Raw genomic sequence first — 17,781 nt, 5'->3', positions numbered from 1 at the left:
CAGCCTGGTGACAGAACAAAACTCCATCTCAAAAAAAAAAAAAAGAAAAAGGAAAAAGAGATTGATAACCAATATATAAAATTTTAGCCCAAAAAACAAACAAAAATAAACATCGAACTCAAGGGTCCCCAGTCGCCCGGCCACAGACCAATACTGTTCCACAGCCTGTTAGGAACTTGGCCACTCAGAATTTGAGTGTAGGTGGCCCAGAGAAGCTTTATCTGTATTTACAGCCACTCCCCATCACCTGCGTTACCACCTGAACTCCACCTCCTGTCAGATAGGAGCGGCATTAGATTCTCACAGGAGCGTAAGCCCTATGGTGACCCGCACATGCCAGAGATGTAGGCTGCACATACCTTATGAGAATCTAATGCCTGATGATGTCACCGTCTCCCATGAACCCCAGATGGGACCATCTAGTTATAGGAAAACAAACTCGGGGTTCCCTCTGATTCTACATTATGGTAAGTTGTATAATTATTTCATTATATATTACAAAGTAATAACAGAAATAAAGTGTGCAGTAAATGTAATGAGCTTGAATGATTCTGAAACCATCCCCATCCCCACTCCATGGAAAAACTGTCTTTCACGAAACCAGTCCCAGGTGCCAGAAAGGTTGGGGACCGCTGCTCTAATTGATAGTCTGTCAATCATAACAATAAATGCCATCTATGCAGTGCCTACCATGTGTTGGGCACAGTGATAACCCTTCCATAAATGACCCCACTGAAGCCTTACCACACCTTAGAAAGTGGTTCACTAGCACTTTACACAGGAGGAAAATGAATAAAAGGTTAAGTGCATCGCGCAAGCCACCAAGTCAGGCAGTAGTAGAGCCAGGGTTTCAAACGCAGGCTGAGTTCCCTCATGGTATATCCCCCTGCTTCACTTGAAATCCCAGCATTCTCCCCAGAAATAACCGCGCTCAGGGAGAATTCGGTAGCAGCCTGTATTAATTTTCTAGGGCTGCCATGACAAAGTAGCAAAAACTGGAGGGTTGGTGTGGGGCAACTTAAACAACAGAAATGTATCTTCTCACAGTTCAGGAGGCTGGAATCTGAGATCAAGGGTGTCAGCAGGCTTTCTTTCTCTTCTTTTTTCTTTTCTTTTTTCGAGACAGAATTTCACTCTTGTCACCCAAGCTAGACTGTAATGGCACGATCTCGGCTCACTGCAACCTCTGCCACCCAGGTTCAAGCAGTCCTCCTGCCTCAGCCTCCTGACTAGCTGAAATTACAGGCACCCACCACCATCCCCAGCTAATTTTTGTATTTTTAGTAGAGATGGGGTTTCATCATGTTGGCCAGGCTGGTCTTCAACTCCCAATCTTAGGTGATCTGCCCACCTCGGCCTCCGAAAGTGCTGGGATTAGAGGTGTGAGCCACCGCACCTGGCCCGCAGGGGTAGTTCCTTCTGAGACCTCTGTCCTTGGCTCCAGATGCCCGTCTTCTCGCTGTGTCTTCCCTGTGTGTGTGTGTCTGTGTCCTAATCTCTTCTTACAAGGATGCCAGTCATGTTGGATTAGGACCCACTGTAATGACTTTAACTACTGAGCTATTAGTAATAATTTAATGGCTGCTTTGAAAGCTGTGTGTCAAATGCAGCCACATTCTGATGCAATCTGGGTTTTCGATTTCAACATTTAAATAATTGGGGAACACATCTGGCCCACAACACTGACCAATAAAAATCCTCTACTCAAACCCATACAATGAAACAGACTTCATTTTCTTTGCACCTACAGCCAGGAAGCAGTTAAGACTCAGAGCAAAGGCTACGTGGGATGCTGGGTACCTCGTAGCCTCCTATCTGCCTGGAGGTGCTTCAGCCACTACAAACAGCACCAGAGAGGGTTCTCCCAGCTCCTGTGTGTGTCAGAAGCTCGTTAACCCATAATGGGTACAATGAGCTTATACATGTTGAGAAAGTTCATTATCCTCTGACCTGTTTTAAACATACAAATTTTAAAGCAATAGTAATCAGTATTTATTAAACACATATTATGTGCGGGGGGTCTCCACAAATGTTGGCTGTTATTTTGCATGCTTCACATCTGCTACCGCATTTAATCTTGACAACTCTCAATGTGCTACTGAGAACACTCACACAAAGTCAATGGCCCCGAGACACTCAGCTGTAGGAAGCTCCATTAACAAAACTGAGGTTCCTAGGCTGCATGCAGTTGCCTCTCACGATCTCATTGCTGTTCAGGGGAAAATTTGAATTAAACCGATATGGCTGAAAGTCCTTTCCAACAACTGTTGTTTGAGGCACATGTCAACTCTGTCTACAGTTTGTACTGTCATGAACCAAGCTTCCTTCCACTGGTTCAGGACATCCTCCAGGCCCCCTAGAATGGGATAATCCCTCTTTTAATGCTCAGAGACAGAGTCCTTATACACTTGGTTAGAGTTAAATTATACAGGAAGACTTTTGGCTTACCTTATTCTACAAATATCATGTCACATGCATTAGTTATGATTTAGAATGAAAACCCTTTGAATACTTACTCCAAGGACTGAAAGGTGGAAAATGATTGTGCTGTCTCTTTAGGCTTCAAGGCAAGAAAAAAGCCCCAAAGTATGTAGGTAATATCTACTTATTTCAGCCTGCCTCCCATCCCATAAATCAAATCCTCATAATCCTTGGCCCAGCAGGTGGGCAAGACTATACAGAACGCAGGACCATTTAGGAGTCCTGAAAAACCCTGTCCACAAGCATGCTGTCACCCGCCCCTCCAGAAATAAAACATTCCCATTAGAGTTAATTCCACTGTTAACCAGTTAAAAATGTTAATGTTATTAATACTTCATTGTTAATAATATTGATAATGGCCAGCATTCATGTGCTGACTACCTCCCAGGGACAGTTTTCACTCCTTCTACCTGTAAAACTCCTTTTATCTTGACAACTCTTGATGTGCTTTGAGACTTCCATTTTACAGATATGGAAATTCAGTCATGGAGAGGTTAGAAAATTTACCCAAAATCACAGGCTGGGAGCGGTAGCTCATGCCTGTTAATTCCAGCACTTTGGGAGGCCAAGGCAGGTGCATCACCTGAGGTTGGGGGTTTGGACTGGCCTGACCAACATGGAGAAACTCCATCTCTACTAAAAATATAAAAAATTGGCCGGGCGTGGTGACACATGCCTGTAATCCCAGCTACTTGGGAGGCCGAGGCAGGAGAATCACTTGAAACCGGGAGGCAGCGGTTGTGGTGAGCTGAGATCATGCCACTGCACTCCAGCCTGGGCAATAAGAGCAAAACATCTCAAAAAAAAAAAAAGAAAAAAAAATTTACCCCAAATCATACACCCAGTCAGGGGAAATTCTGTAATTTAATCTCAGGGAGTCTGGTTCTACTCCGGCACAACAATATGGTTCATTTAACTCAACCTTCACAGCACAATTCAGTATCTCAGTTTCCAGATGAAGAAACTGAAGCCCCAAGATAGTATGTGACCTGGCCTGGGTCACACAGACTCTGAACATCAGAGTTGAGACCAGAACTCAGGGGTCCTGACTCCAGTCCAGCATGCCTTCTGATGATTCCCCATCAGCCCTGGAGGTGGGGTGGGAGTAAATCGGGGTACAGGGGGCCAGAGAGGGCCCACCTAGGAATAAGAGCCTGGGTAAAGAACTCGGGGCCTCCACAGGGAGTAAGGGGCACACACTGCTGAAGGGACTCCACTGAATAAGGAGGTAGAATGTTAGGGATGACTTTATAACCCTGACTGGGGCACAGGCTGTCAAGTTTTATACAGACAGAGATCACCAGCAACAGCATGTGTGGGTGCATGTGTCCGTATACTGTGCGTGTATAACATATACATATTTTTAACATATGTGTATATTATGGACATAATATATACTTATATTTAATACATATGTGTGTATAAAATCTATAATATAAACATACATATTTAATATAGAATGTGTGCGCATGTATACACACACACAAACACACCCCATACACATATGCAACCTGAAATTATTCATGTGGCTCAGGTCCACCCAGCTGGGCCTGGAGTCACCTTCTTTCAGTCTGGATCCACAGTGAAAGCAACCTCAAACAGGAGACCACAACCATTTACAAGGTTAAGTGGGTACGTGGGATAGTAATAGCATCTACTCTACCAGATTGTGGTGGCACTAAATGCAATGTGAAATACTATTAAAGTGCTTTAAACGAACTATAAAGCTTCACACGTATTAGCCAGGCCACAAAGTGTGCGCAGCTAACCAGCAGGACCTCTCTAACACCGCAGCTGTCCACACTGGTTGGTTAACACTATCTTAACCAACCAAAGAGCTGTTTTTTCTGAAAAATTAAAATTTAAAATGACTGATTTTGGAATCCCAATCCATCAGATTTTGGTGGGGGGTGGGGAGGGTAGGCATCTTTAAAAAAAAAAAAAAAAACATTGTAAGTTCCATGGTGATTTTAATGTTCAGTCAGGGCTGAGATCCACACTTTCAACTTATGATGCCAACCAGGAAGAAAGAGGCAGTTTAGTGAGTGTACGTTAGAGTACAGACAGTCCCTGACTTATTTATGATGGTTTGACTTATGATTTCTCAACTTTAAGATGGTGTGAAAGTGGCTTACAATCAGTAGAAACTGCACTTTGAGTACCCATACGACCATTGTGTTTTCCACTTTCAGTACAGTGTTCAGTAAATTACGAGATACTCAACAGTTTATTATAAATCAGGCTTTGTGATAGATTATTCCACCCAACTGCAGCGTGCTGAGCACATTTAAGATAGGATAGACTAAGCTATGACATTGATAGGTTGCGTGTATGAAATGCATTTTTTATTTTTCTGATATTTTCAACTTAGAATGGGTTTTTTAGGATGCAACTCCATCATACGTTGAGGAGCATCTGTAATTAAAGATTTAAATCAGGCATAAAATAGACAAGAGAATCTAAGACTAATAGCAATTATCTGGTTTAATTCTCTCATTTTGTGGGTAAGGAAACCGGTCCACAGAGGAGAAAGGTGACTGTGGCCAGAGTCTCCCGACTTCGTGGTCCGACCTGCTGCCACTTTACAAATGGATTCAATGCTGCATGTCCAGCATCAACTATGGCATTTGTATTGCTTGATGCTTTTTTGAGAGCTAGTCCACAGGTACTGGCTGACAGACTATTGACTGCATCTTTGCTCTCCAACATCCCGTTACCTCCACATACACCATGCTTCATGAACCTGCAGAGCAGTTAGAAGAAAGGTTTGGCACACGGCGTACCCAACTTTTTGCAGAAGGCTTAAAAATGAATAGTGGGCTGGGCACAGTGGCTCCTGCCTGTGACCCTAGCACTGTGGGAAGCCAAGGTGAGTGGATCACTTGAAGTCAGGAGTTCAAGACCAACCTAGCCAATATGGTGAAACCCCATCTCTACTAAAAACACAAAAATTAGCTGGGTGTGGTGGTGCATGCCTGTGATCTCAGCTACTCAGGAGGCTGAAGCAGGAAAATTGCTTGAACCCAGGAGGCAGAGGTTGCAATGAACTGAGATCCTGCCAGTATACTATAGCCTGAGCAACAGAGCAAGGCTGTTTTGAAAAAAAAAAAAAAAAAAAATGGGGAAACCAGTTTGGTTAGAACAGGTAGAAGTCATCTAAACTAATTAACCTAACATCCTATATTCCAAAGATGGAATACAACATTTAAGAACCTCAGGTCCAGGCCGGGCGCGGTGGCTCAAGCCTGTAATCCCAGCACTGTGGGAGGCCGAGGCGGGTGGATCACGAGGTCAAGAGATCGAGACCATCCTGGTCAACATGGTGAAACCCCGTCTCTACTAAAACTACAAAAAATTAGCTGGGCATGGTGGTGCGTGCCTGTAATCCCAGCTACTCAGGAGGCTGAGGCAGGAGAATTGCCTGAACCCGGGAGGCGGAGGTTGCGGTGAGCCGAGATCGTGCCATTGCACTCCAGCCTGGGTAACAAGAGCGAAACTCTGTCTCAAAAAAAAAAAAAAAGAACCTCAGGTCCTTCTTCCAGGCATCTAGGAGAACTACATGCAAATGAAGTCCATTAAAAGAAGCCACAGAGTTTATTTTTTAGCTAATTTCATTTTATTATAAAATGAATGCTCATTTTTTAAAAAATGAATAATAAGGAGAGGTACATGAAAGATCCTCACAGTTCCCTCATAACCCCAATACATCCACTGTACCTACTGTGCATCTTCCTTTTCAGCAGATAGAGCATACACTTTAATACCATTCTGTATGTTTACTTTCAAAATCCAAAAATATATCCACATACAGTGGTTTCTCCTTTACCATAACCATGGCATAAAAACTTCCCTGTAACTTGTTTTTCATTCAACAAAAGATGACATCTTTTCAAGTCAACTCATATTGAGCTAGCTTGTACTTTTTAAAGCTGCATAATATTGCACACAGTATGGCGGGTGTGGTGAACTTTCCCTATGCCTTAGATTTTCATGGAGACAGAGTGATCTTCACTCCATTCCCTAGGATGGAAAATACGGAAGGAACATTTCCCCTTTTTCTCTGTCCTGACTCCCTCCCACCCTTCTCCCCAGGGAAGGAGGAATGACTTAATCCACCAGCTGCGAAATTGAGATGGGGCACTGAGCAGGCCTTCAGGGACTTCCCTCTTTGGGAGCCCGTCTGCCTTTAGACAAGGGTGTTCTCTCTTCTGAGCCTCCTCCACAGAGTTGTTGCACATAATGTTGTCCTGCCCATAGGGGACTTGGAGTGTCTGCTCAACAACATCAGTAATTGGGCGGCCGAGTCAGTCTCATTCAAGGATCGAGAAGCAGGAAATCTGCCAGGCGTGGTGCTATAATCCCAGCACTTAGGGAGGCCGAGGTGGAAGGATTGTTTGAGCTCAGGAGTTCAAGACCAGCCTGGGCAATAGAGTGAGACCTCATCTCTACGAAAAATTTAAAAAATTACCCAGGCGACTTGCACCTACAGTCCCAGTTACTTGAGAGGCTAAGGTGGGAAGATCACTTAAGCCCAGCAGATCAAGGCTGCAGTGAGCTGTGATCATGCCAGTGCACTCAAGCCTGGGCGAAAGAGTGAGACCTTGTCATGAATGAATGAATGAATGCATGAATGAATGAAAGAAAGAAATAGGAAACCCATTGTGATCAATCAGCTTTATCATTAATGAAGATAATGATCTGATCGCCCCCTGTCTATCTCTTGGGTCTGATTTCCAAATTGGTTCCACATCTAGGAAAAAAGCAGAGTGTTATCTATTAGTTGCTCAAAACTCCAATACTATGGATGTGACATAATTTACTCAACCATTCTACAGCTTCCAAGTTATTTTCAGTTTTTTTTTTTTTTCTATTACAAATAGCACCATTAAAAAAAAAAACATTATTTTATCTATAACTTCATGTACTGGTAAATTTATGTATATAAGATAAATTCCTGGCTTGATCAAAGAGTATGTATTTTTAAAATTTTATAAATACCATCAGATCACATTCTCCAAAAGTTAAAGCAATGTTTTACTTCCCCCAATAACATATGAGTGTGTTCTCCTCACTCCTGTCAGTACTGGATGCTGTTGATCTGTTAGATTTTTTCAGTGAGTTGGTGAAAAGCCGGTACTGCATTAATTTTAATTTGCATTTTTCTTACTGCCGGTTGAATACCTTTCATTTATTACTGGCCTTGGCCAATGAGTTTACTACCCACTGAACTGACATTTCTAAGTCTTTGTTATAAAAAGGGTGGAGTTATCCAGATGAATTAGATGCTCAGATTTTAATCAATGGTGATTGAGAATTGGTATAAAGTTAAGAGAACAAGCTATCAGACTGATGCTTGAGATAAAGTCCCACCCTAACCCCCTAGTTGTACAATCTTAGCCAAATTATTTAGCCTGTGTCTCCAATCCCTCTTCTATAAAATAGAAATAATGATGTAACTACTCTCACAGAATTAAGTGAGTTAATACATGTCAAGTGATTAGCACAGCGCCTGTCACATTAACTGTACAATGCATGTTAGATATTATTAGTATCGCTTTTGTTCCATCAAACTCTTTACGCAACACGGTGGCAAGGAGAAAAGCTCAAAGGCACTAATTAGAGTTGACGAATTTCCCTGCACATCCTCCGGCAGGAAGCACCTAAGATGAAAAGACCTCCCCAGAAACCCTGCCTTGCCTACCAAATGCACAGTAAGTTCCAACATGTGATGTGTCCTAAATGTAAAAACACAATTAGCCCATCTTCTTTGCCAAATGAGATTCGGGCTGTGAATTGTGCTTCAAAGAGGCTACATGCATTACTCATTTTTTAATCTCTTATTTATTTTAAAATTCTTAGACATACGCATTTGAAATAGTAAAAATTAATCAAAAAATAAAAGCCCAAGCAGCATGAATCAATTATGCTCTGATACTCCAGTGTCATGTTTCTTATTCAAAAGTAACTCTGAAATAGCCAGGCATAATGGTGCATGCCTGTAATCCCAGCTAGTCAGGAGGCTGAGGCAGGAGAATCGCTTGAGCTGAGGAGGTGGAGGTTGCAGTGAGCTGAGATGTTGCCACTGCACTCCAGCCTGGGCCACAGAGTGAGACTGTTTTGAAAAGAAAGAAAAGAAGGAGGAGAGAGAGAGAGAGAGAAAGGGGGAGACAGAGAAAGAGAGAGAGAGAGAGAGAGAGAAAGAAAGGGAGGGAGAGAGGGAGAGTATTTGGTTGTTTCATATCACTAAGCAGGCAGTAAGTACAAATATTATCAGGGTTTTCCTGATGAGTAAATTAAAGAGGTTAAATAAGGTCATTTAAAAAGAGAGGAAAACAGATGAAACAGATTCCCAATTCACATATAGTGTCTCCTAAACAAAAAGAAAAAAAAAATTAAAAACCTGACCTGAACAGTTACTTTCCTGGTGGACTTAAAAAACAGTTACTTAGGTAAAAACTTGATCAGTCCAAAGTGATAAAATCATTATCACTCCACAGCCATATACACTCTCCTATATACTGATAATACTACTTGCTATTTAAGATGCTGCTATGAGTAAGATCTCTGGGGGCAATGGAAAATGCAGAACCAGGGCTATATTTTCTTATGCAACACCCCAGGGTGTGACCAGTTATCTCAGAGTGTGTCGTGAAATTCTCAAAGTCTCAAAACAAAATCAATTTTAATTTGGTTTAATCTGAAAATACAACACACTGCCATTTAGCTTTTCCAACACAGAGATCTCATGGGGCAGGCTGGGATACAGCACAATTGTCACAACTCCAAGAGTGGAGGGACCCAAAGCTCGGTCACCATTGTGCAATGTGGGACGGACAAAATAGGAATATCTGTGATTCTGCCTGGTCCCTAGGAACGGAACTATTTTGAGCTCCTATTATGTAATCGCCGTCTCCAAAATATGTGTGTATATGAAAAAAGAAACTCTGATGTGAACCAAGAGTCAAAGTAACTACAATTCTCTGTTCCAAAAAAAGAAAACACCTTATCCTTCTCAACAGCAAACTAGACAACAGTTTTCAAAACTGGGAAACAAGCTACCAATCTTAGTTTTAAAGAAACTTAATAATAAACAAGTTTTCCTACGGTGCCTGCTAATTCTCCCATCCTCCCATCTCTTGATGGTCATAGGAGGAAGGAAGAGATAGGGATTCACATCTTTAAAATTTAACCCCACAGAATCTCTAAAGTTATACTCTATTTTTAACCTTCCCTTCTTGCCATAAACAGCAACATATCCCTAACAAGCCACGATGACTTCAGCCAGGTCATCAACTCTCTTCTTGCCTGCAAAGCCAATGAACAATCTCCAGTCCTGGCCTGCCATGATCTACTGGCAGCCTCTCACACTGCATATTACTCTCTGCTCTTCCTTAAGTCCCTGACACCACATGTCTGCGGCTGTCTTCTCTTACCTCCGACCACGCTCATCCCTCTCCTTTGAGGGCTGGTCACTTGTAGCCCACCCCTGCAATGATGGTGCCCTTCTAGGGGCCATCCCAGGCCAGTGTCTCCGCTATGCCACGTTATACGCTAAGGTAAGCTTTCTCACTCCTATGCCTCCAAATACCATGCCTTCCAAATCTTGATCTCCAACCCAGATGTCTCTCCTGAGACATGTGGTGCACCCTAAGCATACACCCAATGCCTACAGAAATCCTCACTTGGATAAATCATAGACACCTAAATTTCACTGTCCTTAACAGAGTTCATCATCTTCCTCCTTGACTATTCCTCCTTCAGGTCTCTTTGCTAACGGTGGGGTCATTCAACCGGCCAGCTGTTCAGGCCAGAAGCTAGAATTGTATCTCCCTCTCTAACACCCGGCTTAACAGAATCGATCTCCTGTTATTTCTTTTGCCTCCTAAGTCTATCTTAACTCTATCAGCATCCCTCTATGTATCTACCTTAATTCAGTCCACCATTCATTTCACCTGGACAGCTCCAAAAGACACCTAACAGATCTTCCCACCTCTGACATTGCACAATCCTCCTGCTCCTCTCCCTTAGTCCTTCTGATCTCAGCTTACAAGTCACCTCCTCCAGGAAGACCTCCCTTCTGCCTAAATCCAAGATAGATGACCTCCTGCAGTGCTGGGGGAACACCATCAGCTTTTGCAGTCACAGCACTTCTGACTCTGTATTGTAATGACCTCTTTACCGGGCAAAAAACTTCAAGAAGGCAGAAACCATGTCTATCCTTTTCACCAATGCATCCAAAGTGCCTGGCATACATTAGAGTCTCAATATTCTGAATGAATGAATGGTATGCCCAGGAGCTAGGGAAATTGGCCAGCATGCTAGGGAAATTTGTAAAAGGTAGAAAAAGGAAACACAGAGCAGAGAACAGGTAATACAGGGTTCTAAAGACCGTGCTTACTCTTTATTTGGTATGAAATACAGCTTTGGTAACTTCCTGCTGGCAAGGTTTTTAAAAAAGAAAAGAGAAATACAGTTTCAGGCCTCTACCAGACATTGAGAAAACCTTTATTGAAAGGTTGATGTGTAAGAATGGAATGTTTTAGAGCCATAGGTGACTTCATTAAAAGTGTTCCTCACTAAGATGTAGGTGTCATTTTAATTACCAAATTTATTTAGGCTGGGTGCAGTGGCTCATGCCTGTAATTCCAGCACTTTGGGAGGCCAAGGCAGAAGGATTGCTTGAGCCCAGGAACTCAAGACCAGCCTAGGAAACATAGCAAAATGCCATCTCTACAAAAAATTTAAAAAAAAAACACTAGCCAGGCACAGTGGTGCACACCTGTAGTCCCAGCTACTCAGGAGACTGAGGCAGAAGATTTGCCAAGGACTGGATTAAAAAAACAAAAAAACAGTAACTTCCCTGCAAGAACCAGAAAGAGGCAAGCTCTGAATCTTTCCCTCTTTTTGGCGACCACTGCAATTTGCTTCTGCCAGTCTACTCCATCCATGATAGATGGTCTCCTGCCACAATTAACTGTGGCTAGATATGTCACCTCCATTACTAGCCTGCCTCTTCTCTGAAAAGAGGAGCCTTACCCAGTGTACTTCACCTTGCCCAGAGTTCAGACACTTTGATGGGCTCTTTTCAACAAACCCGATAGCCCTCGATCTCATCCAACTTGCTCCTATTTCCCCTTCATTCCCTCTCCCAAAGACTTCCGCTCACCCTTGCCCTCACAACTTGCCATTTCCCTTACTGGCTCGCCCCTGCCATCTCTTGAGGTCCTTCCCAATGGGGACTCTGGGGCCCCTCGGACAGGTCGCTAACCCCTTTCTTGCTCCAATAAACACCACAGCTCTGCGTCACTCCTGTCCTCCTCTCTGACCCTCACAGAATGAGCTGCTCTAATTTTTGGCACTATGCTCAAGACTTGTTTACACTTGATGAACCTGACAACAAAATCCCAGTTAGAGCTGTCCTTAACCTCATGAGAATTGCTGGACTTTACATACGAACTTCTGGCTTTTAAATTTGACACCATCCCTCCCTTTTACCACTTAGCAAAGAAAAACTTGATACTCCCGTTTTTTTTAAACTCAGAGACATACAATTTATCCATGGGCAAGTGCACTTAATTAAAACTTTCATTTAATAAATGGCATCTCTTACGGAAACTTGCAACATGTTTTCCAATTGGAGGCCTAGGAAGGCTTAATTAGAACTTAAAATTTAAGAATTAAAGAAAGTGAAATGGCCAGGAACCAGTTTCATTTAGCCTAAGCTGAGTTCAATGAGACATATAATTAAAATAGAAATACTATCAAATGATTACCTTGAGCCAATCAGTTTTAGGCAGTGCTAATAGCAGGTTAAAAATAGAAACGGGATGATTTCATCTTGCCTACTTGTCAGCTGCCAAAGTACTTGCCTGTTGAGGGCATTTCCCAACTTGTGGCTGCAGTGGGGAGAGATGAATTATGAATGACAATCTGGCCACAACTTCGACTGTTATGGTAACACCCTCCTTCCCAGGTGCCACCCTAAGATGAGGCAGCCCAGGCCACCTCTGGATGGCCAGATCATCTCAAAAAGGGCAGAGTCACCGCAGGTGGAGGAGGAAAGGCCACACCCTGGCCCACTTCACCTGCCCGGGGTCAGACTTTTCCTGTCTTAGATTTCTTTTCTTTCTCTTATTACCATCTCCCTTCTGCCTTCTTCTTCCCCTCCCCCTTCCTCCCCCACTTGATTCTATTTTCTCCGGCTGGCCTTTGCGTCCATCTGTTTTCCTCTTTCATGAACTCCAAAATGGATGGAAAGTAGTCACAGATTTATTCAATTAAATAAAAATTCCCAGAGAGCCTGTCTCTGAGTTCAGGCACTGTGCTACGCCGTATTGTGCTTACAAAAATGGCAGAAGCTTTGCTATCCACCTTCTAGAGAAAGAAGTAAAACAAGCACAGTAGACCACTTACACACGAGGCAGCCTCAGTGCTCACGCGTGTGAAACACACACCCTGTGGGCATCCAAAGGGGAGGGCGCATGCCTGCATGGGGACCAGATGATGAGGGAGGGATCGTTCTAAGCAGAGACTGCATTTCCCAACATACAGCACCATGAAAGGGTATATATGTTTATAATGTAGTGCCTCTGAATACTGAGAGATAATTTTACATCTATAGTAAATTGAAGGAAGGACTACCAGCACTCAGAATTTCTCATAGACAACACTATGGGAGACAACAGCTGGAGCTCTGGAGTCAGAGCAATTGTGGTTTAAATCCCTGCTCATCTGCAGAGATCACAGGTGACCTACGTAGATGCCCGGGTCACCCTGGACAAATTGTTCCAATTCCTTGGTTATAAAATGGGTATGTAATGTCTATTTCCAGAGTTGTTGGGAGGATCTGGGTAATGCATGGAAAGTGTCTGACATTGTCTTAGTCCATTCAGGCTGCTGTAACAAAATACCTTAGACTAGGCAATTTGTAAACAATAGAAATGTATTGCTCACGGATCTGGAGGCTGGGAAGTCCAAGAACAGGCAGATTGGTGTCTGGGTGAGGACCCTTTCCTCATAAATGGCACATTCTACGTGTCCTTACACAGCAGAAGGGCCAAACAAGCTCCTTCCAGTCTCATAAAAACACAAATCCAGCTGGACATGGTGGTGCATGCCTGTAATCCCAGCACTTTGGGAGGCTCAGGTGGGTGTGTTACAAGGTCAGGAGTTCAAGACCAGCCTGGCCAAGATCGTGAAGCCTCATCTGTACTAAAAATACAAAAATTATCTGAGTGTGGTGGCATGTGCCTGTAGTCCCAGCTACTCAGGAGGCTGAGGCAGGGGAATCGCTTGAACCCAGGAGGTAGAGGCTGCAGTGAGCCGAGATCATGCCACTGCACTCCAGCCTGGGCAACAGAGCAAGATTCCGTCTCCAAAAAAAATAAAAAGACACACACACACAAATCCCACCCCAAAGGCCCACCTCTTAATATTATTTTATTAGGTATTAGGTTTCAACATATGCATTTTGGAGGGACACAAACATTTAGACCATAGCAACATCTAACAGACTGCAAATCTTTCCTCCTGGGTCCATACATAACTAAGGACCTCTCATTTCTAGAACACTGGGAAAAGACCTTCCTCTATGCTCTCCCTCAGTTTGCCCGAGGGAAGGGAATGAGTGACTCTGGGAGACCTTTTCTTACAGGGGAGCAATGTGTTGGGTCTGTTCTCTGGCCTCTTTCCTAAGCTGACTGCCCACAGAATGCCCCTTGCCCCCTCCTTCTGCCCTCAGTGAGTCAAACCTCTGTGACACTGTGCAGCTGCTCCCACCACAGCAGGGACACATCACCCATTCAGGTTGCAGGTGCTCCTCCCTTAACCCAGGTCCACACTGACACCTCCATTTTGGCTTTCTCCACATCCAAGCTGATATCTGGAACCCTGGCTGACACCTGTGTGTGTTTCCCAATACTTGCCAACTCATAGGAGGGGATGACAATGGGATTCTCACACCCCAACCATTATTATAACTATGGGAAGCCTGGGCACGGTGGCTCACGCCTGTAATCCCAGCACTTTGGGAGGCCGAGGCGGGCAGATCACTTGAGGTCAGGACTTAGAGACCAGTCTGGCCAACATGGTGAAACCCCATCTCTATTAAAAAAAAAAAAAAAAAAAAAAAAAAAAAAAAAAAAAAAAAAAAAAACTAACTATGGGAGATGACGGGGAATTTTTCACAGATAGACAAAGTTTAAAACACAGTGGAAAGGACTGGCAGTACATGCAAAAAAAGAACAAAGTAATGGCCAGGTGCGGTGGCTCACACCTGTAGTCCCAGCACTTTGGAAGGCCAAGGTGGGTAGAACACCTGAGGTTAGGAGTTTGAGACCAGCCTGGCCAGCATGGTAAAACTCTATCTCTACAAAAAAATACAAAAATTAGCCAGGCATGGTGGCACGTGCCTGTAATCCCAGCTGCTTGGCAGGCTGAGGCAGGAGAATCACTTGAACTGAGGAGGAGGAGGAGGTTGCAGTGAACCGAGATCACGCCACTGCACTCCAGCCTGGGTGACAGAGTGAGACTTCATCTTTAAAAAAAAAAAAGTAATATAAAGTGCATTTGGGACCGTGAAGCTCCCCTAGCCAGCTCCCCTACTCCTCTCCAGAGAGGCCAAGCGGTGGCCACAGAGAACTCTCTGTCTGCTGTGTCACCTCCCCTTCATGACTCTCTCACTCAAGGTACCTGGCAGGATGCCCTGTCCTCCAGGCTGGAAAGTAACTAGAATAAACTGTAACATAATCCATCGTATGACCTACCTGGAAAAATAATGAATAAATGTGTTTACAGAAAGGAGAGGTCTGCAAGGATTCTACTAAAACAAACCAAAAATTAAGTTTACTAAGATTATGTGAGGATGTCCCCAGCCCTCTATAGGTGAACAGGTGTCACAATCAGCTGAGCCAGGTACAGCCACATGACACACCTGGGTGCAGCTGGCTGGTTTGGTTCAACCACCAGGACTGTGATGCCCACCCAGCTAACTCCCTTTCTTCTGATTATACTTTGAACTTGCCAGGAAAGTCTCCTAGACAGGACATAAATGCCATGGCTAGCCAGCATCAGTACTTTCATCCTGTATAGGTCAGAGGAAATGGATAAAATAGCATTCCGTCTGGTTGTATCCATCCCTAACCCCTGCCAAGTGTAAGGCCACCAACAAAAATCAGATTACTTAGCAAAGCTAAGGACAGTACCCAGAACAGTTGTGACTGCACTCAAGTATTGCTGCTGGCAACACCCTGCCCAAAAGGCTTGCCAGTCCCAAAACGTCATTGACACCTCTTTGTATTAGTCCATTTTCACACTGCTGATGAAAACATACCCGGGACTGGGAAGACAAAGAGGTTTAATTGGACTTACAGTTCCACATGGCTGGGAGGTCTCAGAATCACGGCAGGAGGTAAAAGGCACTTCTTCCATGGTGGCAGCAAGAGAAAATGAGGAAGAAGTGAAAGCGGAAACCCGGTTAACCCATCAGATCTCATGAGACTTATTCACTATCACGAGAATAGCATGGGAAAGAGCAGTGCCCATGATTCAGTTACCTCCCTCTAGGTCCCTCTCACAGCATGGGGGAATTCTGGGAAATACAATTCAAGTTGAGATTTGGTGGGGACACAGCCAAGCCATCTCACTTTTCCATTTAAATTTAACAGTATTTTAGCAATGCAGGGAGTCTTTGGACAGGAACTCAAAGCAAGAGAGGCAGGAAGAGGCAGGGACCTGCATTAGCCCCACCCATGAAGAAACGGTATGCAGGGAAGCACACAGGTACCAGTGCTGACGTGGAAGGCCAGCCTGGCTGGCAAAGCTAATACCAAGGTTGGCAACATCCCTGGTCCCCATGCAGATGGGGTGGTAAGGGAGGACAGGTAGAGGATGGGACACTAAGGTAACATCATGCCTCAGCAGGTGGACAGAGAAGAGTGGGTGATTATCTAGTGATTATCTAGCCCACAGTGGGAGCCACACTGGCAGACAGGTGGGCAAGGGACAGGCAATAACCCTTGGGAGTGGATCCTGGTCACCAAGCCAAGGTTGCAGGTTAAACCTCAATCCATTGAAGGATGACAAGCCCCTGTGTGGCTGTAAGCCCCAGATTGTGCAGTGTGCAGCTAGCCTGTCCCTCTCCCACCATCCTCCACCAAATGAACCACAGAGGATACAAATCCAGCCATGCCTCTTCCAGGCTGAAAGCCCTTTAGGTACATCCTCATTCCCTACAGAATGGAGCCCTGCCGTCATCCCCCCACCTTCCCCCTTCCATCCCCACTCCCTCCCCTCCTCCCTCCCTCCCTCCCTCCCTCCGTGTGTGTGTGTGTGTGTGTGTGTGTGTGTGTGTGTGTGTGGTCTAGCTAAATTTGAGTTCTCTGAAGACGAGGACAAGTTTCATTCATCTGTGTAAGGGTAGGCACAGTGGCTCACACACATATCCCAGCACTTTGTAAAACTGACATGGCAGGATCACTTAAGGACAGGCATCTGAGACTAGCCTGAGCAACACAGTGAGACTCCACTCTACAAAAACATTTTTAAATTAGCTCGGCACTGTGGCACATGCCTCAAGTCCCAACTCAGGAGGCTGAGGTGGGAGGATCACTTAAGCCCAGGAGTTTGAGGCTGCAGTGAGCTATAATCACACCACTGCACTTCAGCCTGGGTGACAGGGACAGAGCAAGACCCTATCAATCAATCAACAGTAAATATGATGGTTAATTTCATATGCCAACTTGGCTGGGCCAAAGTACCTAGATATTTAGTCAAACATTAATCTAGATGTTTCTGTGAAGGTATTTTTGGATTAAGTTAATACTGAAATCAGAAGAATTTAAGTAAGGCGAGTTACCCTGCATAATATTGAGGGGCCTCATCCAATCAGCTGAAGGCTGAAAGAGACTGATCTCCCTGAAAGAAAAGGGAATTCCGACAGCAGGCTGCTTTTGAACTTGAACGGCAAATCTTTCCTGGATCTCCAGCCTGCAGATAATTTTAGACTTGTCAAGCCTCCACAATCTCTCTCTCTCCACACATACACACAAATACCCACATACACACCTTGTTGGTTCTGTTTTGTCTGGAGAACCCTGACTAATAACTTTTATTTTTTGAGACGGAGTCTCACTCTGTTGCCAGGCTGGAGTGCAGTGGCACAATCTCGTCTCACTGCAACCTCCGCCTCCCAGGTTCAAGCAATTCTCCTGTCTCAGCCTCCCGAGTACCTACGATCACAGGCGCATGCCACCATACCAAGCTAATTTTTGCATTTTTAGGAGAGACGGGGTTTCACCATGT

General features: G+C 44.3%; 1 protein-coding gene across 5 annotated transcripts in view; it reads right to left on the bottom strand.

The window, feature by feature from the left end:
- The window catches only part of MBOAT1 (membrane bound O-acyltransferase domain containing 1), a 105,320-nt gene that overhangs the window by 61,817 nt on the left and 25,722 nt on the right, over positions 1-17,781 (bottom strand). The gene's annotated exons all lie outside the window — the stretch shown is intronic.

This window comes from Sapajus apella, unplaced genomic scaffold, assembly GCF_009761245.1.
Source record: "Sapajus apella isolate SASKATOON/1434 unplaced genomic scaffold, GSC_monkey_1.0 scaffold63, whole genome shotgun sequence".
NCBI classification, from domain to species: Eukaryota; Metazoa; Chordata; class Mammalia; order Primates; family Cebidae; genus Sapajus; species Sapajus apella.
Note: the sequence above shows the minus strand (reverse complement) of the source record. Positions and strands in the feature narration are given on the sequence as shown.